Consider the following 25,542-nt stretch of genomic DNA (forward strand, 5'->3'; position numbering starts at 1 on the left):
TCTGCCTATTTAAGGACATCCAGGTGCTGCCAAAACCCGGACCGGCATTTAAAATCCGATCCGGTATTTGACCTGACCTGGCTGTAAATCAGCCCAGCAGGACATGCTGGGAGGAAAATACCTGTTTTTCCAGATGAAACCTCTCACTGTGTCACACCATTTATTGGTGAAATGTTTTTGTGAAAAAGCAGTTATGTGGAAAATTGTTGGGTGATTGTAGACCTTCTTCTGTATGAAACGAATTATGTCGATTAGCCATTCAGTGGTGAAATTTGTTTGTGATGCAGCCTTTTTTGGGGAAAATCGGTCCGTAGCTGTAACTATGGTCAAGGAAAATAAATGTCCTTTACGGTCCATTGGGTAAATGTAGTTGCTGCCCAGCCACACCAGCAACTTGGCCAGGTAACGGTGCTTCCGCCTTCAGGTTCTCACGCTGTTGGTCCTGTGACAACGTCTGCTTCTGCCTCCTCATTCTCCACCATTTCCTCAGCCTCCACGGCAGGGACAATTCACAGTGCCCCTCCAGCATACCACATGTGCAGGGCACGTCGGTGTCGCGCTGTTCTACACCCGGAGTCACAAAGGGAAGAAACAGCTCGGTGTCCTTCATCAAGAAATGGAATCCTGGCTTTCGCCGCGACAACTCAAAATTGGAACCATGGTGACAGACATCGGAAAAAACTTACGCTGCATCAAAGGGGGATGAACCATGCGCCCTGCATGGCACACGTTTTCAATCTGGTTGTCAAGAGGTTCCTGAAGTCTTCCACCCATCTGCAAGACATCCTAAAAATGGCCAATAAACTTTGCATGCACTATAGCCACTCGTACACCTCAAAGTACACCCTGCTGTAGCTGCAGTGGCAGAACGGCATGCCCCAACATAGTCTGATATGCGATGTTTCCACCCATTGGAATTCCCCCCTAAATTTGTTGGACCGACTATACAAAAAGAGAAAGGCCATAAACAATTTCTTGATGATCCAAGCGGACAGGAGTACTCCCCTTGTAACTTCGATATCAGCCAGTGGCAGCTCATGCGTGACACCTGCCGTTTGCTCAGACCCTTTGAGGAGGCCACGTTATTTGTCAGTCACCAGGACTATGGGATGAACAACATCATTCCACTGCTTCACGTACTGGAACAGATGCTGGTAAATCTGGCTGGTCTGGGGACTGGAGACGTGGCACCTAGAAAGATGGCAGCAGAGTTTGATACATTTGTCTGTCAAGATCTCGGTTTACAGTCAGTAAACGGGAACATCATTTATCGGAAGGATATGCAAACACCTACCGATGGGGTGTTAACCCCCAGAAGTAGGTCATCGGCACAAAGGAGCAGTCACTTTCACAGATCGATGTATCCTCTCTGAAGCTTGAACTCTGCACGTTGACGGTCTGCATTGCGAAGTTTATTCTAAAAGAAAAATCCTTCTGTGCACCCCCTTGGAAGAAACTCTTGATCCGGCACAGGCTGCTTTGCTCCTTCAAAAACAATGTACTCTGTACAGCGTTACACTGATGTATAATTTCTCATACACCAGACTGAAAGAGTATTCCAAGCACCTGTCTGCCCATATAGCTGACGAGAAGCAGAAGGGTCTTGCCATTGAAGTAGGCTCAGAGCTGAACCTAAAAGCCAAATTTTCCTGTTTACCTGGGCTCAAAGAAAAGGACAGAGATCCACTGGCTGTGCTCATATAGATTTCATCCTAGCCTCCACTCACCAAGGCAAGCACAGAAGACCGGATTGCATGGTCAGGTTGGTTCTGCGGGACGTACACAGAGGACAATCTATTGGAGGTGTTACCAGAGACATTTAGTTGCCTCCCGCTCTTCGTCTATAACGGCTCCGAGTCTCTCACTGCTATCGTAGGGACGTGGCTCCAAAGAAACATTGACTTGTTTCGGTAAGCTGGTAATCAGTTCTCAGGACCTTACGTGGCTAGCAGCAATGTGGACCGGGTAAGACATGTCTGGATCAGTGTCGGCTACAGAGCTTGTTTTCTCTGTGTCCGTCGAACCTCGCATGGACATTTCTTATGCCATCCACGCAGAGGACTTCATGACTTTATGGAATTATATTCATAAATCAAAGGACGAGGTCAATTTATTCCAATGTCTTTACTCGCATTTCTTCAGACACTTTAGAATCCACTTATCAGCAACCCAGCTCGTCAAGCTGACGGCATCTGTGGCATCAGCACATTGTGAAGAAAATGTGAAGTTTTCTTAATCTGAGTGCTGGGATTCATCGCAGAACTGGCCATCAATAACATCCAATATTGAACACATGGACAACTCTCATCTTGGACCTTGGCCACAGTGTTCGGGATCTCCAGGACTTCTTATATGTCTTAAACATGATCTCTGACGTCCACACAAACTTACTGCTGACACCCTCTCCACTGTCTGGGGGGCTCTACTTGTATAAGCGTTTAATAGAACAGGTTCCGTAGACATCTATTTGGAATCAGCTGAAGACGGTGTAAAAGGAGTGCGCTTCTTCTTAGCACTAACATCGACCTGTAGGGCTGAGTTCATACTTGAGTTATTTGGTCAGTTTTGGTCCTGTTACTGCCCAAATAAGTGAAGTGTACAGTGTTTCTAAGAGTGACACCTGTCATCTGCATGTCATACGAGCTCACAGTATTCTTTCACTACCAAAGCATACTCCCTATGTGTGTTACTGCAAGGCTCAGTGTTCTACACCACTATAAAGGCTCTCTGCAGCCAGGAAATAGCAGTTTGGTAATGCGATTCTCTGTCAATAAGTTTGTATCAAAGCTAATTTTTCAGAAAAATTTTGTGATCCGGCCAAATCGAATTTTTGAAAAATTCACTCCTCTCTAACGGCTAGTATCATTATTTTATAATACAAATATAATCATTTCTGCTTTTGAAATTATACTGTAGAAGGATCAGTGCTTGCTAAATAATCCTTTATGTACTTTTCATGAAAGATATTCTTTGTCGGCTATTGATGTGTAATGGACCATAAAATGCTATGCATTTATTCATGACAAGATACTGAATTGACCTAATAAACACAGCTTTCCATAATTATTGAAAAAATATCTGTCTAATTCAAGACCACAAGCTGTGAAATTCTAACATATAAATAATATGTTGTATCAACATTTGCATGATACAATAAAAAAACTGTTATTACACATTAAATCTCTACATGGGGTCCTCATTGCAATGCAAGTCTATGAAATGTTAAGACTATAAACCTTAGCTATGTACCTTTATACCTGGAGAGTAGTGTTGGGCGCGAATATTCAAATTGCAAATTTTTAGAATATAGTAATATATATTCTAGATTTTTTTTTCATCAGTAACATCCCTTCTTGCTTGTGGGCCAATTAGAAGGCTGGAATGTCTTTGTCTGAGCTAAGCAACATCCTTAGCAACCAATAGGAATGTTGCCTACCCCTTTAGTATATAAGAACCTCCATACAAGCAGTCCTTGTATGAAGTATTTTGGAGATCTGAGAAAGACAACAGTGTTATTGCTGTGCTCTGTGCTTTGCTGTGTCATTACATTAGATAGTTAGTTAGCTCATATATATAATACAGATAGTTAGTGAGAGACCCAGTATTTTCAAGTGTCAGCAGCAGCTGGTGCTGGTTGACACGTGGCTATTTTAGTATGGCTTTAAGCTGATCCAGGCCGACTCTTACTGGGAGTAGCCAAAGTGCTGGGTGCGTGGCTGCTCCCCACGTTCCAGGCCAGGTCTTTACTGGTCTATATCAAACCTAGCCAGCGGTCTCAGCTGGGTGTGGATTACTCCTCTCTGACAGTGGAGCGTTGTCAGTCCCTGGGTGTTTCGGGATCTAAAAAACTTGCAAAAGGGCTGGAAGCTGAGAAACAGGCCCCTAGTGCCTGCTGTTGACCATAGGTGGAGAAACTGCAAACCAGGTGAAGGTTTTTGTTCTGTGGACTTTTCATCGTGTGAACAAACACCTAGACTGCAAAATTTAACTTTTTGTTTTTCCTTATGTGTGAATAAAACACTGAACTGTTTAAGTTAAAGACTTTGTGGTTGCCTCTGTACTGCGTCCGCTAACCTGTCTACTAGAGAAAATCCCCACAGTATGTATGTATGAATGTATGCTACATACATACATACATACATACATAGTGCTGTGATGTCACAAGTTCACAACAATACTTAGTGCACCAACCACTAAGAAGTAGTCAGACCTGTTAAAATGTAAAGTTGCATGTATTGCGCCAAAATATTTGCATCATTAGTGCCGATTTCACAATCGCAAATATATTGGAGCACTCTATCTGTATTTAAAGCTACTGTGTTCTGCCGTGCCAACCATTTTCTTCAGTCTCAGGAAAGTTCTAGCAGCTTGAATAATGTAGCTATAGTGACCCACGCCTGTATTTCGTGCGCATTACGCGCAATTACATTGCCGATTTTTCACGATCAAGAATATAATCTCGAATTTGAGAATATATGATGAATATTCTACCAAATATTCGTGAAGTATTGCGAATTCGAATATTGCCCCTGCCGCTCATCACTACTGGAGAGGTAGGGGCCTATGGTGGTTTCAGCCATCTCCAAAGTGGGGCTCCCATGTCTGATGTTAGTAACTAGGCCCTCTCTGTACAACACTAGGTACAGATTTGCCTGAGTAAGGGTTATGTTGATAACCATTACCTGCTATGATCACAGATAACTTTCCAATGTCCCGGATTAGTTTAGCAAGAAACAGGCAGCTAAGAGGGGAGCGATTTCTTGACTGTAGGATCAGACTACGCAAAGGGTTTGTTTGTAGTCTGTAACCATGGAGAGACAACTGCATTATCCTGTTTTAGGGGCCGTTTACTCACAATGGTAGAATGCCCGTAAACAAGACTATAGGTAAAGTTATTTTTAATTTTTAACTGTATTAAGGCAAAAAATATGTGTTAAAATTATTACACTTACATACACAATGCTATTTTAAAGAGTCCTTACCACAATAAAGGCTGTATTACATTAAAAGATCAGACAGATGATAGTCAGGAAGGAAGTGTTACTTCCTGGCAATCGCTTGCTCATTAGTGGAGGAGACCGCTAGTACATGCAGCGTCTATTTGCGATAACAAAATTTCTATTTGGACGTACAGTTACCACGTTTCATCTGTGGGAAGGGGTACCTCAGAATTCACAAACAGGAGATATCATTAAAGAGGTTTTGTCACTTCAGCAAATATCATTAATTATGTAGAAAAAGGTAATACAAGGTACTTACTAATGTATTGTCATTGTCCATATTGCCTCCTTTGCTGGTTGGATTCATAATACACTGATCATTTTCATGGTTAAAACTACCCTGCAATCCATCAGTGGTGAATGTGCTTGCACACTATAAAAAAAGGCACCAGCCTATATGAGCTCCCACCGTCCTGGTCACCGAGGCGGGAGCTTTTTCTGCTGGATTGCAGTGTGGTCATAAGCGTGGAAGCGAGCAGTGTATAATGTGATGGAAAAATTAATCCAGCCAGGAAAGGAAGCAATATGTGTAATAACAATACATTAGTGTCTTAACTTTCTCTACATGATAAATGCCACTTACTGAAGTGACAAAACAACTTTAATGGACCAAATCTTGTGGTATATCAGATTTTTCTTCAGAAGACCTAAGAAGAATATTTTTTATAGTTTAATAAAACCACGGAATCCATACACTTCTCCTGGAGATAACATTGGGAGAAACCCATAAAGTGTTATTTAACATATGCAGCATCTGGATCTGTGACCGTAAACTGCTTTGTGACTTGGATTGATGCCCATTCATTTATAGGCTTTTGTCAATCAAGCCTAACTCTATTTATTGTGCAATACTTTCTGCTGCCTAATATTAAATATCCGATTATAACTAATGAACACAATTATTGGCACATAACATAGCCTTTATTGTATTTGGTGTGACTATATATGAATGTTATTTGCAGATCTGCACGTATGTATTCTTAGAATTTTTTGGACATCCGCTACATATTGATCTGCAAAAAGTCAAATATTGTACCAATGTATAATTAATTTTACACTATATTTCAGACTGCAACAGGTGGTTTGTTATAAAGTCATAAGCACTGGTGTATATAAAAGAAATGGGGGCATGCAAAGGTCAAATTGGGCCTCCAATTATGCTGCCAGGTTTTGCACCAAGAACAGAAGGTCCATACTGGCCAACACTGCGGTTAGTTAATTAGGGACAAATAGACCCTGCCACAGAAATGCCTCAAACCAGACAAAACCACCCATTTATGGATGGGGCTTACCTAAGCCCCACCTATTTTTGCCAAGGGCTGCCCAAATTTGCAGGGACTGTTTCTGGAAATTAGGGACAATCCCCACCAATTTGGGACTGTTGACAACTATGAAGGTCCTTGTGTACAGACGTTGTACATTCAGTATAGCCAAGTACATAAGGCTTTGCACTGCTGATTTTCTTCCACTTAAAAGACCCAGAGAAGCTGCACTCGCCGTACATGAAGAGCCTGTCACAGTCTCTAAGTGCTGTGTGTCTGCTGTGTTCAGGAAAGGGAGGTGAAACCAACACTCGGGAGACCGCCGAAGAGTTTGAGTTTTTTGAGCGTGGAGAGAAAAAGTCCTGGCAGTGAGTCTGTTGTCAGTCCTGGACAGACAAACAGCAACCCCAGTGTCTACACATCTAAATGGGAATGCTAGTCACCAGGTGTGTCCTGTTAAATTTAGAGAGCAAGAACAGTGCAGAGTGTGAGAACTGGGCAGAAGGCTATAAGCTGAAGTCAAATCAAGAGCCAGACCACAACGCATGTACCAGCCCCATAACAGAGGAGTGGGTTATAAGAGGGGAGCAGCGTGAAAACAGAAAAAGCATTCAAACCTAGAGGGAGTCCAAGCTATTAATTTAAAAGGGCACCTGGTGTAAAGACTGTTAAACTGTAATCTACAAAAGAATATTGACTGTTTTTCGCATGGCTGATGTTTTCACTGACAAATAAATATTGTTTCTAAAGAGTGTTTGGGGGGTACTATCTCTCCTTAGGGAGAGAGCACCTTAGTTGGTTTTATGAGAATTATAGGCCACACATGCTCCTCTGGAATTCTGAGACGAAAGGGATGCAAATAAGTTCTTAGCAAGCTCTGTCTCTAATGCCACCAGATGTAAGGAAATTATCCTATAAGTCAATGGTCGACCCTTTAAATAGGCCTTGAGAACTGACTAGAGAGTGTTCACATGTATAACTAGTTTAAGAGATTTTCCACTTGTGGGCTGGTCGTACCTGTCACACAGTTGAGAACACACAGAGAGAATGCACCAAACAGATATAACACTGACTATGCTGGCAAGACATAAGTAAAGGTATTAAAAGCTGAGACTTTCGCCAATATGTTCCAGTCATGGAGATATCGGAGCTCACATGCACCACGTCACGGTTTCTCAGCACTGCTCTGACTATGGTGTGAACACGGTCTGGGGATGATATAATTCAGCTCACAGCCAAGCTCCCCACAATTGCCCAGCATAAATGCTGTGGTTGTACAATGTGGATGAAGCCAGGCCGTGAGCCACACCCACACCAGACCATGTGAGGGAGGTTACCAGGTGCAAAAAAGTGTTAGAGTGCCAAGTAAAGGCAAACACACTCAAATCTAACAAGACAGAAAATGAAAAACAAAAAAATTTTGTGGCAATTCTGGAGGAGCTGCTCAGCCCATGACACTGTAGCGTGTCTTTAGTTAGGGGAGCAGCCCGACCGCATGTGGACCGCAGTAATCGACTAACCCCAGCAAAATATGCATACAATGGAGGATATCGACGCGGTCCACATGCACCACAAGAGCAAACTACACAGAATGTAGCAATCATAGAGAACACACAGAGAGAATGCACCAAACAGATGACTGGAACATATTGGCGAAAGTCTCAGCTTTTAATACCTTTACTTATGTCTTGCCAGCATAGTCAGTGTTATATCTGTTTGGTGCATTCTCTCTGTGTGTTCTCTATGATTGCTACATTCTGTGTAGTTTGCTCTTGTGGTGCATGTGGACCGCGTCGATATCCTCCATTGTATGCATATTTTGCTGGGGTTAGTCGATTACTGCGGTCCACATGCGGTCGGGCTGCTCCCCTAACTAAAGACACGCTACAGTGTCATGGGCTGAGCAGCTCCTCCAGAATTGCCACTAAATTTTTTTGTTTTTCATTTTCTGTCACACAGTTGGTTGTATTATACTGTTCTTCAGTAAAGAACTGTTAATTGCACCACTTGCCTAATTCTCATAGTCACCATCCGCCTTTATACTTACGGAGGTAACGGAACTGCTAATTGTTAAGAAACTAAACTTGCACAGCTCTTACTATGAATACTGCTTTGTATCTGTGCAGACTGACTCTGAGTCCTTTGTTTGGCATGTCAGGAAAACAAAAAACATATATGCCGTGGTGAGGTCCTTTGGTCTCCATTAGACTGGTATGTGCCGATGTGTATGCTTTTTCTACTTTGCTTCCCTATAGATCAGACAACGGCAAAAAAAAAAAGTGTACACTGTGGTATAATTTTTTTTTGCATGATTGGAGTCACTGAGCAACATACCATATTCCACTGTGCAGTGACATACCCTCATGCATTTCTGATGTATGCCTCCAAAGAAAGGTTAAATGCAGTGTGCACAGAGCCTAAGAGTGTTTTTCATTCCACACATAATAGTGAAAACACCAAGGAAATATCCCAGTGTATGCGCAACACGTAACGCCTGATGTATGGTATTGGATGCCGTACAGTGGAATACGTCACCCACAGGCCCGTGAGAAAAAAACACAGCTCAACTGTATGGCTGAGCAGTTAAAATGTAAAAATACTCTGTTCAGCAGATTGCAAAAATACACTGTTCTTTCTTCCGTCAGGTCTATAACGGGTCTGTGGAACTGTTCAGCGTCTGCATCGAGAGTATCTATGTGCAGATACACTGAACATGCACACCAAGCATGTTGTGAAAAGAGCCTAAGGTTGAAATTAATGTTACTGTAGTTGTGCCTACAGAAGTTATCTCTTATCCACATGATAGGGGATAACTGATCGCTGGGGTCTGACAGTTGAGACCCAAACTGATCCAGACAATTCAGCTGTCTTATAGAGAATGAATCAAATGGCAGGGTGTATAATTGACCTGCCACTACATCAGATTGGGTGAACATGACACCCATTCTCAGGATAGGTGGGGGTGCCAGCAGTAGGACCCCAAGAGATTAGTTATTATCCCCTATCCACAGGATATCTTCAAACTTGCCTCAGTTCCTTTAAAAAACTTAAATATTTGTAGTTTTCTTATATTTACTGAAGCCAACTCTCAAATGTAGAAATGTAAATTAGACTAGCCTATATGAGTGCAGATGGTTTTCATCCACGAGTGAGAACCTTGCACCAGTAAGAGTAAAGTACTACCTAATACTAACATACTGATACTTACCAATATTGGAATTAATGATGAGCGAATCGATTCTACTGGTTCAGAATTCTAATGATCCTGAATTTTTTTGTGATTTGTTTTGAGCAAGTGAGATTTGTTTCATTTCAAGATCAGCTAATTTTTCAGGAAAACTGTTCTTTCTGTGTAACTACCCTTCAACAGATCTGAGCAAATAAACTTTGCTTGGCGGTCTGAGAGGCCTTGGTTGTGGTACTATTTCTTTTTACGGAGGGTGCCGAGTATGCATGAGTAACCCAGTCAATGTTCCTCTGGGTTTCTGGGAAAAATATATGAAATTATCTACTGACATCAGATTTAGGAAGGTTAATTTGAATATCTTTCCCAGAAACCCAGAGGAACTTTGCCTTGCCTACAATACTCTACGTTCTATGAATACTAGGCGCTTTCCATAATGAGAAAGAGTATACCCCAGACAATGCATATATATATATATATATATATATATATATATATTGCCCAGAAACCTAGAATAGCATTCTAGTCTCTCATTCTCTATCTATCTGTAAAATAAGTTGATAGAACAAGGTGAATCAATGGCTATTGTCAAATTAGATTAAAAGGGGATGTCCAGCAAGCAAAAATCTTTAAAATGGCTGAGCAGCATGGTGTACATAATTGAAAAAGTCACATATGCCACTTCAGTACTCTTCAAAAATGCACAGTAGACCCTATTTTCTAATGAGAACAGGGCCTTTAGGAACCTTATATCTCTGGCCAGATTAGACTGTAGAGACTTTATCCAACATTGAACTGCTTTGCTTGCTTCCCGACACACAGTTACAGCACATTCAGGACTAGCCTCTAGAGGGTGCTTATTACATAAATTATCTGCTACGCTGTCACTCACATGTCACTTCATCTTCCAGCTGGTGAAACTGACTCACTTTTCAGAGATCTCAGCGGGACCCACTCTGAGTTCTGCCATAATTCCTGTGTGTGCTATTGGCCCATGCATATCTAAGTAGCTGCTTGTAACAATTCTGTTAGTTAATGACTGATTATTTTTATCTCTTAAACATATGTGATAGTCACAGGAACATAATCTAATTGTGTAATTGCCTTCATTATATACACTGTTGGTTATGAAGATAAATTAGAATGTATAATTTAGAAACTGATAGAGTTTTTAAACATTTATGCTAAAGATTTACATGCCAAGCAAACTTTGCGCTCCCTACTTTTCCACTTTTCTTGCCTTTTTTAATATTTTTAAAGCCGAATATTAAGCTGCCTATAGACAAAAAATTATTATTTTTTTTCCCCCTGCATTTGCTGTATTTGTAGATTTATATCCTCATTTGATCTAAATATGATTTTTTTTATTAGAATGATTTGGCCAGAACTTTCTGACTAGAGAGCTAGATTTGTAAAAATTTTGACAAGCTTGACAAGAAATTTTGATTCGTTACTAGTGATGATCGAGCATACTCATCCGAACATCTGTTCAGGTCGAGTATCTCGATGCTCGGCACATGGTGATGCTTGGCCGAGTACAGCATGTGCTTAAGCGCCATGCTCGAATCTCCTCCCCGCATCTTTCTGCCAAAAGACATGCAGGTGTGTACTTCCCTCACTGTAAAGCAAGTAGACATGTTGGCTACTGGCCTTACAGTGATTTGCTGGCCGGAAAGCATCATCAGGTGATATTTGCATATCCAGGGGGCTGGATCTCACAGGCTCTTCACCGAAAGGCAATGTGATGCCTTCCTTAGGCATCGCGCTGCCTTCCATGCCATCAGGTCCCCCCCACAGCACCATGGGGACCTGATGGCACCACCGCCGCCGCACCAGGTAAAAGCCGCAAACCGCAGGTCTGAATTGACCTGCGGTTTGTGGCAATCGTTGACACGGGGCGGGGGGGGGGGGGTTACGGGACCAGGCACCTTTTTTGAGCAGGCACCTTTTTCCGATCACCGCCCGCCGGGTGGCGGTCATCGGGACAACACATGGTGTACTGGTACTTAAGGGCTCGGGAACCATGCCGTACCGATACGTCATGGGTCCCTAAAGGGTTAATCGTGGCCCCAGTTCCAAAAACTAACAAAATAGAACCTGAGTCCTATTCCATTAATCGGCCTGCTTTGAACACTGTCAATTTTTTCAATGGTCAGCTAAGCAGCAGGCACTCTCCCATAATTTTTTTAATGGTCAGCTCACCAGCAGGCCCTCGACCATAATGTTTTAGAGGATCAGTTTAGCAGCAGGCCCTTGCATATAATTTTTTAGAGGGTCAGCTCACCAGCAGGCCCTCACCTACAATCTTTTACAGGGTCAGCTCACCTGCAGGACCTCACCTAATTATACCTAATTGGTAATTTGCATGCATGCTGCCTTGCTTAGATGTGGTAGCCGTAGCCTTTTCTCAGTCTCCCTCTCTGGAATTGAACACTGATTCCCCCTTACCCATGGTCACCATGGTTGGCGCTGAAAATAACTTTGAAAGTTGTTAGGGCAGTCATCCGAATGGATCGTCGCCGTCCCGTCACAGGGATGTGCGATCGGCCCCAGGTTATCTAGAGTCTCTAAAGCTGCAGCAGGCCCTCGCCCATAATGTTTTACATGGGCAGATCAGCAGGCGCTTGCTCCAAATGTTTTGAGGGTCACCAGCAGGCCATCAATCCATAATTTTTCAAGGCTGTGTATGATGACCTCCATTATATGTAACAAAGGGTGTATTGGAGTGCCGGTTCCTTGTAATTCGGTTCCTTAGTGCATAGGCTTTATGAGTGTAGGAGTCCCACTACCTGAAAAATTGTACCACAATGTGAATAAGGCCCTGCTTTATGTGATATACAGGTTGTATCGGAGTGCCTCTTCCTTGTAATTTTTGGCAGCACTTGCACTTTATATACAAGTAAATATACAGGAAAGAATGTTTCCTAACAATGTTTCCTCTAAAATCGATTTTATCTTTGGTTTTGTGCGAATTATTGTCAGTCTGTAAAAGTGGCGTACAACATTGTTCCCAGCAGCGACCTGGGAGTCCAAGATGCAGCCAGACATTCTTCCTATGCTGTTCCCAATCCATTTTGGTGGCGTTTCTATCAATTTCTGACCTTTTCCTATGAACCAGGCATCCTCCCCTCTTCAGAGCAGGGGGGTGCCTGGTTTAATGCTCGGGTTCTCCCATTGACTTCCATTATACTCGGGTGCTCAATAGAGCACCCGAGCATCCCGATGTGTTCAGCCCAAACACCCGAGCACTATGGTGTTCGATCAGCACTATTCGTTACAAATCGCTATGTTAAAACTTCATTCAGCCTAATAATCAATGTGATCATTTTTAGTGGCAACTTAAATAGAAGTGCCTCCGTCTATAGGTAATACTCTAATACAATATGGCCTTTTGGTTTTGAAAAAAATAATAATAATTCACCTTATTCACTTGCTCTTCTCTCGAGTTAAAAAGACCTGGCGAAGGACCTGTGCTAAGTGTGAAGACATCACTACTACTCTGGGTGAGCAAGTGGATGAGATTTTTCATTTAATTTAATTTAGAATCAAATTTTTCCTAAAATTCGGACTGAATCCCAATTCGGGTGCGTCACTATTTCTGACAATTGGCTGTTTCAAATAAAAATGAGAAACCACACATTTTTGCAGGACCTTTCATGTTCGCTCCTTTGTCATGTGTCGACAGGTCAGCTTCAGCATTAAAGAAATATGCCAGTAAACAAACAGCAGAAAGAAACAATAAAATGCTATAGCAAGTGAAAGGCATGCTTACAAAGTCCTAAGTTTCTCTTTCGCCTGGGTTAAGGAGGCAACTGTGCAATCACTCTTCCCTCTGTAACTAAGCAATATGCTGCAAAAAAAATAAAATAAAATTATATACTCTGCCACTGTGATATTCCAAAACTCAATACAGACTGAATAAAAAAAATCAAAATGGCAAAATAACTTTTTTTTTTTTTAATCAGGTAATTTTTTTTTTACAAGAGTACGTTCACGTATGGCAGAAAATCTGCAGCATTTCCACAATTTGTGAATGCACACTTGGGGTCCTTTTACATGGAGGGACCCTGCCCTGTAGATGTGATGTCAGAAATGATGCTTTGTCTTAGGATATTTTTATTTTTTTTTCTAGCAGAGTTTGAAGCTGGCTTGGATCTGTGATTTTAGAGCTGGGAGGGGAAGGAGGCGCAGAGACCTGTTGCTACAGGGACTCCCTGTGACTTATGCCAGAATGTAAACATAGGTCATGGGTCACAGATCAAAATTAGGCTGGAAGAGTCAATATTATAATTTCTGGGCCTTAAGCACAATGGCAAATGATCAGCTGAATTTGGTCAATCATGTCATAAATGTGCAGTTTTGGCTAACAAGGGACGATATTTTCCAGCATGGCCGATTATATTTTCCCTAGACAAGAGTCTGCCACTGGTTATTCCAAACAATTGTTTGTGCTAGTTTTTCAAATGACAGTGGGTCAAAATAGACAAAATCGGCCAGCTTTATAGATGGGAGAAATAATTCTAAAACTAAGAAGTTCGACCCAACTTTTTCAAAAAGTTCTGATTGTACCAAATTCTAATTTTGTGTGATTCAGTTTGGGAGCATCAAGGAGAGAGAGAAAGGGGTGACTTTTCCTGGCAATTGGAGCTCTTTTGATTTGGTTTGACTGTTTAAGCACTCGAATAGAATCAGATGTTTGATTCAGCCAAATCAGCCCCAATTAGAATTTTAAGAGATTTGCTCATCTCCATTCATGATGCTTGTACTTCAAACAACAGACAATGTCTGTACCTGGAAGTAATGTAATGCCAAGAAATGATCATCATTGTGTCAGCATAAAAGATGTGATAAATGAGTGGCTTCTTGTTTCTCATTTGATCTCTGCACAGGTTTGTATTGGCCATTGCTTGAGAACAATGGTTCAGGTGAATGTTCTGGTGTCCCCACATAATTTTTATTTTAAATATTTGGTAAGGAATATGGACTGATCCATATGGATGAACTTTTACACTACCATGACCATTGCTGTTTTTGGAAGTCTATGGTGCTGCTTTCCACTCTTTCTTACCCTACTACAGGATCCCTCATGACAGAGAGCTATGTTTTCATCTAAAATGCTGTGGCGCTTCAGAAAAAAAACATAAAAAAATGAGGGAGAAATGGGAGGATGAGTCTGCTGTGCAGGTTCTCCCCACTCTGCCCATCTTGTTTAACAGGTCTTTTCCTATATGCAAACAGCATCAATCATGACTGGACTTTTCTCACTGTACCCAGTATGTTTGTAAAACCATGGTTTCTGTCATTAAATACCCTGTCGGAATTTCATGCTGCTCATAGTTTAGGTTTTTTAAAGGGGTTATACCACAAAAAGTATTTATCACCTATCCATCACCAGTGTTAAGCGGCAGGGGCAATATTCGAATTTGTGATATTTCACAAATATATGGGTGAATATTCGTCATGACGTCGTGATCTTCAGTCATTATTTTCTTGATTGCAATAATTGGAAAATTCACAATGCGAAAATTTGCGATCAACACTACTCTTAAAGTCAAAGATATTGCAGCCTTCTCAGTGGCCCATAAGCAAGAAGCGGTGAGGGATCATGGGTACTGATGAAAAAAAATCGAGAATATTCGTGAATACAAAGGTATAGCACTATATTCTAGATATTCTAGATATTCATGAATTCTCGAAGTGCCAATATTTGCAATTAGAATATTCACGATCAACGCTATCCATCACCTGATCCAGTATTTATTTTAGTAAATATTGGTTCATAGGGTTGTCTGATTACTGGAACCCTCAGTAATGCCAAGAATGTTTGGTCCCTGAATCCCCTTTCTGAATGGAGCGTAGTGTGCATGTCAGTCCACTGCAGCATTCACATCTATGGGGCTGACGTAGACAGCGCTCCATGAGTCCTTTAGAAACGAACGGAGAGTTGGACCAATGATGCACAAATTTAGCTCAGATGAAATGTTAACAATGTAAAATGTTTCCTGGACATTAGTGTTGAGTGAAGTTTAGAAGAATTGGATTTGGCTTCTTCGCCAAATTTCACAAAGAAATTTGCTTTGTGACAAATTAGTGCATTTCTTTGTAAGTAGCGGACGCAATAACGGGAAGCAGTGGTTGTGCCGCCTCCCCCGTCATTGAACCCCTCAGATGCTGTGTTCATCGCTTATCGCGGCATTTGAGAATAATAAGTATATCTTTCAGGGGTTAATCCATAAAAAATAATACTAACCGTATCCATTTAATCTCAAAGAGGCCGCCGCGGCCATCTTGATTGAAGTCACTCCGTGATGTCTCGCTGGCTGACACTGTGCACAAGATTTCGCTTGGGTGAGTAAGTTTATGCCATGGCGTTAAATTTATGCTTGAGTAAGCTTCAGCAGAGATGTTTATATCTATTTATTCTGCAATCTCAGCTAGAAAATATTGTTAGTGTTTTATTTTTTTGAAACCCTAAAGAGTCATTTCACATTACAGCTATATTTCCATTACATGAAAAGCGAAATTCTCTTCCAGTCCACTTGAGCATACCTAGCTGAAATATCGATACTGTATTAGATTTGGAGTGCTAGCGTACATATGTATATACAGAAAGCTGTAGTGCAAGATATTGTATAAGATTTGAACATTTTTGACATGCAGGAAGTTATCTGCTGCCAATTACTGAAAATTTCTACCCTGACATTTACAAGGTGCTGTATATTGTCATCTGACTTGAAATAAAATGACAGGTTAACTACACTAGTGCAATAAAACCTAAAATATACTTCCATAAGAACCTTCTTCTCGCATTATTATTATAGAATCTGCATGCACAATATGCTACTGTTTAGATGGTATAGAATTATAAGACATCTAAAAAATCTTCAATATATAACTGTTTTATGATGATGCCTACTTGGTCAGCATGCTGGTCAAAAAAGTTAGTGTTGGAAAATGCATGTACAGAACCCGTTTAAAGCAAATGTGTCACCAAAACTTTTATCTGCCAGTTAAAGCCAGATAGCAACTAGTGTTAATCGCGAATATCGCCACTTCGAGAATTTGTGAATATTTAGAATATAGAGCTGTATATTCTTATTAACGAATAGTGTTGAATATTCTAATCGCTAATTTATCGTCATATAAACAATGACTGGAGATCACAAATTCTCTCATTTGCAAGTTTATGGCGAATAATCAGCCAAAAATGTGCAAAATATTGTGAATTCGAATATTGCCTATGCCGCTCATCACTAGCAACACATATAATTTTTTCTAATCTGATTTTATTTTCTGATTACAGATTTTTGTTGTTTTGTTTCCTGAACATGATTATGGAGGCGGCCATCTTGCCTGAGCTGTTCTTAACAGCATTTGCAATGCATTAAAAAAAATTGCTTTAGGGAAGCCCCATGGTCCATATACACAATGGACAGGAGGGGACCTCATTGTCTTCTATGGGAGAGTTTTCTAGGCATGCTCTGTGACCTGAGCAGAGGTCATTGTACAAGGAAAGAATAGTTGAGATCCAAGGGCGTAGCTATAGGGGAAGCAGGGGAAGCGGCTGCTTTGCAAAAAAATTACTGGGGAAGGGGGGCCCTTTTCAAAAATTAGCTGTGGGGCCCAGTCATTTCTAGCTATACCACTGATAAGATCTGACCGTCACCTACTGTTAATGGCAGATCCTGTCTTATCTATACACAGAGGTCCTTATTACTACATGATTACAGGTTTAGAATGGTGTATAACTGCAGTAAAGTGATCTGTACAGACCAAGAAGTGGTGCTTATTATTAGGCTTAAGGCTGTATTACACGGTTGAAGAAATTGTGCTGCTCCTCTCTCTAGAATGGGTCTTCCAAAGTGGAGCATGCACCGCACAAGAACCACCAGCTTCCATTAACTGATATAGGAATTCTGGCAGTCCCATATCCATGAATGGACAGGTGGCCATACATGCACAGTACACTCTACGTTCACTTCTAGGGGACTTCCAATAATAGCTGAGTGTGCTTGCTCAGCTATATTGGGAACTCACATAGAAGTGAATGGAGAGCACGCATGCATGCACGGAATGTTCTCCTTCACTTTAGGAGGCCCGTTCTGGAGGTAGGACGCGCACCTATCTGACATTGGTGGAGTATCCTACGATATGTCTCCAATGTCTGAGATTAATGTTTAACCAATTTTATTTTGCTTTTAAAGCAAATTTAACATTTCGGACAGATGTACTTAAAAAAATAAAATATGAGTCCAATATATCAGAATTTTTTACACACGTACTAAAATTTATGAGAAGCATTTTCATTCATAGTGACTGAAAAACCTCTTGCTTTCTTTTGGTCTAAAATTAACTTACGCAATAATGTGTGTTCTACCCAGTGGCTCAGGAACCATTTGATATCCAAACTGTCACAACTGCTGCATTAGGCCAGTTTGAGGGACGGAGTACGAGGACAGTAATTGGCAATCCATTTCTTTATTCCTTTTGTAAGTCATTGCTGACAAATTAATCACCATCAAAAGTTGGCTGCAGGAGAGAGGAAAGCTATGCGGAGGTAAAGAAAAATGAGGATTCTTTGTCATCTGACAACCTAATTATTCAGTTCACCCCATTAGGCCCAGCTTAGGGGACTATGTTTTCTGCTTGCCACAAGTATCTCATATAAACAAACTGTTCAGTCTCCAGCCCACAGCTTGGCTGATGTGATAAAGGTTATTGACTGGTGGCTAGGTAGCTCGTCAATCAATGAATACACCAAGGATCGAATGGATTAGTCATAATGAGAGCCACCATGTGCTAGTCTACAAGATCAGTGACGATAACCTGATCAAAATGAATTTCTGAAGAGTGATTTGACAGCTTGTCTCGTGGGTGCCCTTTGGCATCCCAGTAATTTGGACATGAAGTTTTCTGTACAATAGTTAATAGTTCATACCATAACTTAAGATCTACAATTACTAGATGGCTTCGACTTCCATTGTCTAGAGCTGATAGAACATCATTAGTTAAGATGGTAGTCTTACCTCAACTCCTTTATGTTTTAAGGAATTCTCCTATATGGATTGAGGATAAATAATTTAAACTAAATGAAATAAGAATGATGTTGGAGTATATAAGTGTCACGGTGTGGTGTGGGGGGGGGGGGGAGACTCCACACCGGACACCGATGGGAAAAGGGAACAGAAACTAGGCCTGGATACTGGGGAAAGGGAGCTGGTCACCTCCTAGAGCATCCCTAATGCTAGTCCTGACTAACTATAAGTATGAACAGGCCTGGAAGGTAGGGAAATTCATACACCGGAACCTAGGGCCATAACTCACCCAGTAGAACCCTGATAATAGTGTCAGCACTAGAGACGACCGGTTCCTCCACCAGAAGGATGAACCAGAATCTCCCTCAGGCCTAGAAACAAAGGAAAGAGGAAGACAAAACTTACTGTCATGTTCTGGCGCAGGTCCAACTGACCCCTAGAACTTCTAACAACAAGTTATCTGTGATGTTCTAGTAGGAGTTCATCTGAACCCTAGAACATCCCACAACAAAAGTATAGCACCAATACACACAAACATAGAGAGATAACAGTGAGTAGCAAACTGGAACAGTAGGTAAGAAACCAGTTGCAAGAACAACCACTGGACCAAGAGCATCGATATACTAGGCCACTTACCTGCCGCGGCTGCTGGAAGAAGCACCAGCAGTCAAAACAACACGACTGCAACCCATACATATGTACTGGAACCCAAACACCATGCAGGACACAGCAGAAACAACAAACACAGAACCCAGCACACCAGTAACTGCCTGGACCCCCATGCGGAGAGAATGCATAGCTACCTCAGAAGGAGCTGCACACTGACTCATTGTTCCCCCTCCGGGGTACCAAAGACCCCTCTCACCAAAGGCACAGACAGGGGAAATGTCTAGCATGCACGTAGGACTACTCACACCAAACACAGACCAGACATGGGACAACAACTAGACATACAACACCAACCCATAACCGAAACCATACCACACAAAGAAACAGAGTAGGAAGGGAAGGTGACATTGATGTCTCACAAGAACTGAGCAGATGGAACACCCAGGACCGGAGCATAGCTCCAGCACCAAACAAAGGCTGGAGGACAACTTAAACTCCTCGCCCTCAGCAACAGGATAAATAGCACCTAGTGACCACACCCAATATATTTGTCCTCCCTCTTCCCTAAAAGAGTTTTCTGATTTAGACAATTATACTTGAAATTTTAATTCCCTAAGGCATAAGCCTACGGATATGGTCCTACATTTGGGGCCCTACAGCTGAAGGCTTCTGTGATAAGATCCTATAACTGATATAGACCCGCAGTAACTGATCCTCAAACTCATTAAATAGAACTTGAAAATGACAGACCTTCAGTTTCTATGTATCGAGAGATTCACAGACCAGCCTTGACGTTACAATTATACTTGAGAAAATATTATTTTATTTATTCTCCTTTAGTTTTATCATAACTAACATAATGGGACAGAAAATGTGTTCTTGATGTATTGTATTTTGTGTAATAATATCATAATTGGAGCCATCTCCCTTTTCATTTCTATGTATGCAACAAAATCAATACAGAGAAAACATATGTTGAGGCTATTGAATTTATGTCATGTATTAAAAATGAAAGATCTTGGTGTTTTGTCATGGAAGCATGGAAAAGCAGCTTAGTGACTGACATAGATAGTGCTGCAAGTATTTAGTCAATAGGATAAAACCACTTATATGCACTCACTTGTGTCCTCAGCATAATGTAGCTGTCTATATACAGTAGCTGCTCGTTACCTGATGGAACTGGGTGGCCATGACAATTCTTAGATGATTAGTGCAATTGTACAAAACCAAGCCATGAGAAGTAGGGAATAAAGGGCTGATAATCCTAAAGAAAATTGCTAACGAGCATTCATGCTCATTAGCGATTTTCTGGCGGTGTAAATGTATACCAGGTAATCTGATCGATGCACACACGAAAATCTGAGTTTGCCAGCTGCAGATAGTGCTGAGTAAACACGATCTGCTGCCTGCAAATAACGAGTCAGTGTGGGGAAGAGCGATAGAATTAGCAATCGTTCTTCCCCATACTCTGGAGAAGATCATTGCATGTAAATGCAGTGATCTCCTCCACCAGCAAGCAGCAGGTTGTCGGGAAGGAACTCTTCCTTACTGTCAATCTGCTGCTCTGTTGTCCCGTGTAAAGGGACATTTAGTGCACATTCTTTGTGTCCAAGCTAAGTAGATGCATATTTTCTATTGAAAAGATTACAGGTCCTTAAAGAGAGTCTGTCACCTCCATATGGCCATATACAGTGCTTACATTGTCCTATAGCACACCTATACATGAATGTTATGGCACCTTTGTCTTTGTCTTTAGACTTGCAGAAGCTGGAAAAACAAACTTTAATTGATATGTAAAGGAGCATTCACAAGTGCGGTGTTCACTGTGTTGGTGCCCAGGCTGCCCTGCCTTTTTTCATTTTTCTCCCGCCCCAGCCTCTACATATGCCCTTCCTCCTATTCGTTTGCGTCATTCTAAGGTCCGACCGAGATCCCTCGACTGTGCACTGCCTCGCCGGACCTTAGGATGACGCAAGGGAATAGGAGGGCGGGCATATGTAGAAGCTGGGGCGGGGGAAAAAGGAAAAAAAGCAGGGCGGCCTGGGCACCAACACAGTGAACGCCGCCCCTGGGCACTTTGTGAGTGCTCATTTGCATATCAATCAAAGTTAGTTTTTCCAGCTTCTGCAAGTCTAAAGACAGAGACAAAGGTACAATAACATTCATGTATAGGTGTGCTATAGGGCAATGTAAGTGCTGTATATGGCCATATGGAGGTGACAGACTCCCTTTAAGGGCCTGTAATCTTTTCAATAGAAAAGATGCATCTACTAAGGGCTCCTTCAAACTTGGGGCAGGACGGATCCGGCAGGCCGCAGGTCCTGCATGTCCGACTTTTTAGTCCGGTGGCTTTCGCCGTGCACCGCCGTGCTGCGCCGGAGCTCAGCCCCCGTCCCCATTATAGTCAATAGGGACGGAGCGGCGGTTCGGCGATACGGCGAAACAGCGGAAGGACGGATCCGACAGGGAGACCAGCCTGTCGGATCCGTCCTGCCGCAAGTGTGAAGGAGCCCTTAGCTTGGACACAAAGACTGTGCACTAAATGTCCCTTTACACGGGACAACAGAGCAGCAGATTGACAGTAAGGAAGAGTTCCTTCCCGACAACCTGCTGCTTGCTACATGCAATGATCTTCTCCAGAGGGTGGCGAAGAGCGATTGCAAAATTGGCTTAAATAGCTTGATAACTGCCCTTCTATTTTCATTTCTCTTTTTAATATGTACAAAAAAGGCTCATATACTGTAATTACTTTAGTCTTGTTTGAAGCGCTAGTAGGCAGATGCTATCTGTAGTTAGCATCCACTACTTTTTGCCCCACTGATTGACACGTGTCTTAGGTAAAATTAAAGGAACCTTATGCTTCTTATGGCCGGAATCATGCTTCACTGTGGATCGTCTCACACTCTTTACTCACCACTCCTCTATGTTAGCTCACCTCTGGCTTCTTCCCTTTGCCGGCATGTCTTTGCCTCCAGGTATTTGCCCACCTCCAGACTGTCGTTCTGAGTTTATCTATCCAGTATCCTGACGTTTGGCTTTATTCTGGATTACATAGTTGCATAGTTAATACCGTTTAAAAAAGACCTAAGTCCATCAAGATCAACCAAGGATCGTCATCTACATTGTTTTTTGCTTCAGTGTAGTTTGATCTGTAGCAAGGCCCACTTTTATTTTATGACTCTATCCAAAAAACAAAAGCCAATAAAAGTTACTCTGAGGACCTTGACCCAGTAATCCTCGCTGCAGAGGAGTCCAACCTCCCATGATTGGGGTTGACCTATGCCCCTTCGTTCCAGTGAAGGAAATTGTAAATGCTTGAGCATACCAAGATAGTGCTATGCTTCTACTGTAATTTGCAGAAACAGTTTGGGGAAGGACCTTTTACTTTTCAGCATGACTGTACCCCAGTGCACAAAGCAAGACATGGTTAGGTGTGAAAGAACTTGACTGACCTGCACAGAGCTCTGACCTCAACCCCATCGAACCCTTTTAGGATGAACTAGAATTGAGATTGTGAGCCAGGCCAGCACGTCCACCATCAGTGTCTGACCTCAAAAATGGTTTTCTGGAGGAATAGGCTATACATTTCCATAGACACATTTTTTAAAGTCTTGTAGAAAGTCTTCTCAGAAGAATGGGGACTATTTTGACTGCATCTAAATATTGATCTTTATGGATTTAGAATGGGTTATCCCAAAACTGTTGTTCATACAGTGCATGTTCTAAGTTACATAAATAAAAAATAAAATAAAAACCCCTGTTGAGGGGGGCAATAAAAGCCCCAAGGCGTTACTGACATTGATATTTCTTGAGGCTAAAAACTCTGATTTATTTTATGACAAGTACAGAGGTTTAGATTTGGAAGGTATTGCTACTGTTGGGACTTGCTTTATTACTTTCAAAGTGCACAGAGACACTAAGACTCATCAACTGAACAGCAATCAGACTCTTTAAATCAATTCCTATAGACTTGATCTAGCACCGTCAGAATTTGATGTTTCCCTAATTTATCGATCCTCACCGTTTTTCTCTGTCATGACCTCCTGACAGCTGATAAAAGTGTAGTTAAGTCACTTAAACCCTATCCTTAATTGAAGTAAGTAAATTGAAATTGCAATGATTTTGAATGGCTACAAGAATTAATTGCATACGCCATCAGTTCATTAAAAAGAGCATCCTTGGACCCCTTATTTCATTTTTGAACAGATATGTCAGTCTGATGTAGATAATGAGTGTGCATATTGGCAATTCTTCTGTCATCTCTAATGAAGAGTCTAGTTTGTGAAATCTCATAGCAGAAGTTCTTTCCTTGGCCTGTGTAATTAGATGTCAGTTCATTTATTGAGTGCTGGTAATCAGATGTGCTACCAGAAGACAGCACATTTGGCATTTTAGAAAAGCAGAGAAACTCAACAGGTGAAATTGAGAGGAATCAATGTTTCATAAAACATGAAGGGCTCCCGGGGATATTAGACAGAGAAATCAACAGCTTACAGTGCTTTCTGTTTTCAGCATCTGATTTATTTCTTAATTTTAAATCTCTGGCTACAAGAAAAATTCCATTCATTTATGAGCCTTAATCTTATCTGCTAGCTAGAGCTTGCATTTGTTATTATCGGAATAAATGTATCTCGAATTCAAAAGATGGTGTCCACGAAGAGGGGAAGAAACAATATGATATCAATTACTCTTAGTTGTTGCCTGCATATAACAATCCATTGTATGGATAAAGTGCATGCTATGTTACTTGTATGAACATGCTTGCAAATGAAACAAAACTCAGCTGATATTGGCTGATATAGAATTTCTAAGGGAAGCAATGGAATCTATCATTGCATTTGCCTTGACCAAACCTAACAGCTAAGACTCGGTGATGAGATCAGATTCAAATAAAAAAGAGAATACACATTTCTATTATATTGTGTTGTGCAGCTGTGTTTACTTATATATTGCTTTTATTATGTATGTTGCTAGCTGTGTGATATTTGGAAATACAGGACAATATGTTATAGTCAATCATTCTAGTTCTCAACCCTCAAGTCATTAATTTTTTTTTTTATTTTTTTTTACAAAATTCTGTGCATATGTCTATATCTTTAGTGATCCATCAGAGCTTTTTTTCATGCTGGTGGCTGTAGTTAGCCATGAGTGTATTATTGTTTATTTATTGCCTATAAAGTGCAGTATAGAAATTTTTTAAGAATAATGTAGAGGGGTCTGTGTATACCTTGTGTACACCTGTTTTAGGTGATGTACCATTTCTGGGTTAGCTGCCATTTTTTGTACCTTCTTGCCTTCTGTTATGGTTCCCCCAAAAATGATTTGTTGTAAGAAGGTTAACATTTGATGCTTTCATATTAATTTTGTCAAGTTTTATTTAAACGTAATGTGTCACCGATCCCCCCCCCCCCTACCAGTTAAAACCAGATAGTGACACATATCCCTTTTTTCTCTTCTGGTTTTATTTTCTGATTATAGTTTTTTCCTGAACATGATTACAGGGGCGGCCATCTTACCTGAGTTGTTCTTAACAGTGTTTAAAGATATGCCTTACGGCAGCCACCACGGGCCTTAGATGCACTGGACAAGAAAGGACCTCACTGACTTCTATAGGACATGTACACGAGTCAGGAGAGAGCAGATAAGCTGTGAACCACATTTGTGAATTGTGGATCGTATCTTATCTATATTATTGGCAATATTGGTCATTGTACTCCTGCCTTCAATGATAAGCAGATAACTGTAAAGTGATCTGTACAGACAAAGAAGTGGTGCCTATTATTAGGCTTAGTACAGTGGAAAAACTGCAGGATTTAAAAAAAAACAGGAAATCATAATAAATAAAATAAATGTTGTGTTTTTCTTGTCTGCACTAGGTTTCATACTGTTACAAAATCTGATACTTGTCCTAGTTTGTTTCACAAGTTGTTCTCATATTCTTGGGCTCCACACCCACCTTATACATAGCAGAACAGAGAGTATAGATAGTAAGCAGAACAGAGAGTATAGATAGTAAAAGTAATGTAAATAAACACATACTTACTGTATATAGACTGTGTGTCTAAATATAATTTATATTTTTACATGGAGTATCATTGTACATTTACTTTCTAAACTGTAATAATTTATTATAACTACCTGGGGGTATTAAGTGCATATGTCTTTATTATAATTCTCGCCTTATAAACCTTTATCACAAGATATGAAAATAATATTTCATTATTTGCATATAAATAGGAAATTATATTCTGAACAGAAATGAGTGAATTTCCTGAAATTTTTTCAGCCTTGTTTTTAAAAATTTTGTTTGAAAATTATTTGAAAATTGGTATATAACACTCTAACGAAAGACAGAGAGAGAGAGAGAGAGAGAGAGAAAGTACTGAGTATCTCAAGAGAAAATTGCCCTGGTTCGCTGAATGCCCTTGGGGGAGCTATTTCTCATTAGGGAG

The 25,542-nt window shown here is 41.0% G+C and overlaps 1 protein-coding gene and 1 pseudogene across 1 annotated transcript in view; both read left to right on the forward strand.

Annotated features, from left to right (window-relative positions):
• The window catches only part of MACROD2 (mono-ADP ribosylhydrolase 2), a 2,142,907-nt gene that overhangs the window by 1,584,196 nt on the left and 533,169 nt on the right, over positions 1-25,542 (forward strand). The window lies entirely within an intron of this gene.
• Positions 1,281-2,289, forward strand: LOC122933752 (annotated as a pseudogene).

This window comes from Bufo gargarizans, chromosome 4, assembly GCF_014858855.1.
Source record: "Bufo gargarizans isolate SCDJY-AF-19 chromosome 4, ASM1485885v1, whole genome shotgun sequence".
Classification (NCBI taxonomy): Eukaryota; Metazoa; Chordata; class Amphibia; order Anura; family Bufonidae; genus Bufo; species Bufo gargarizans.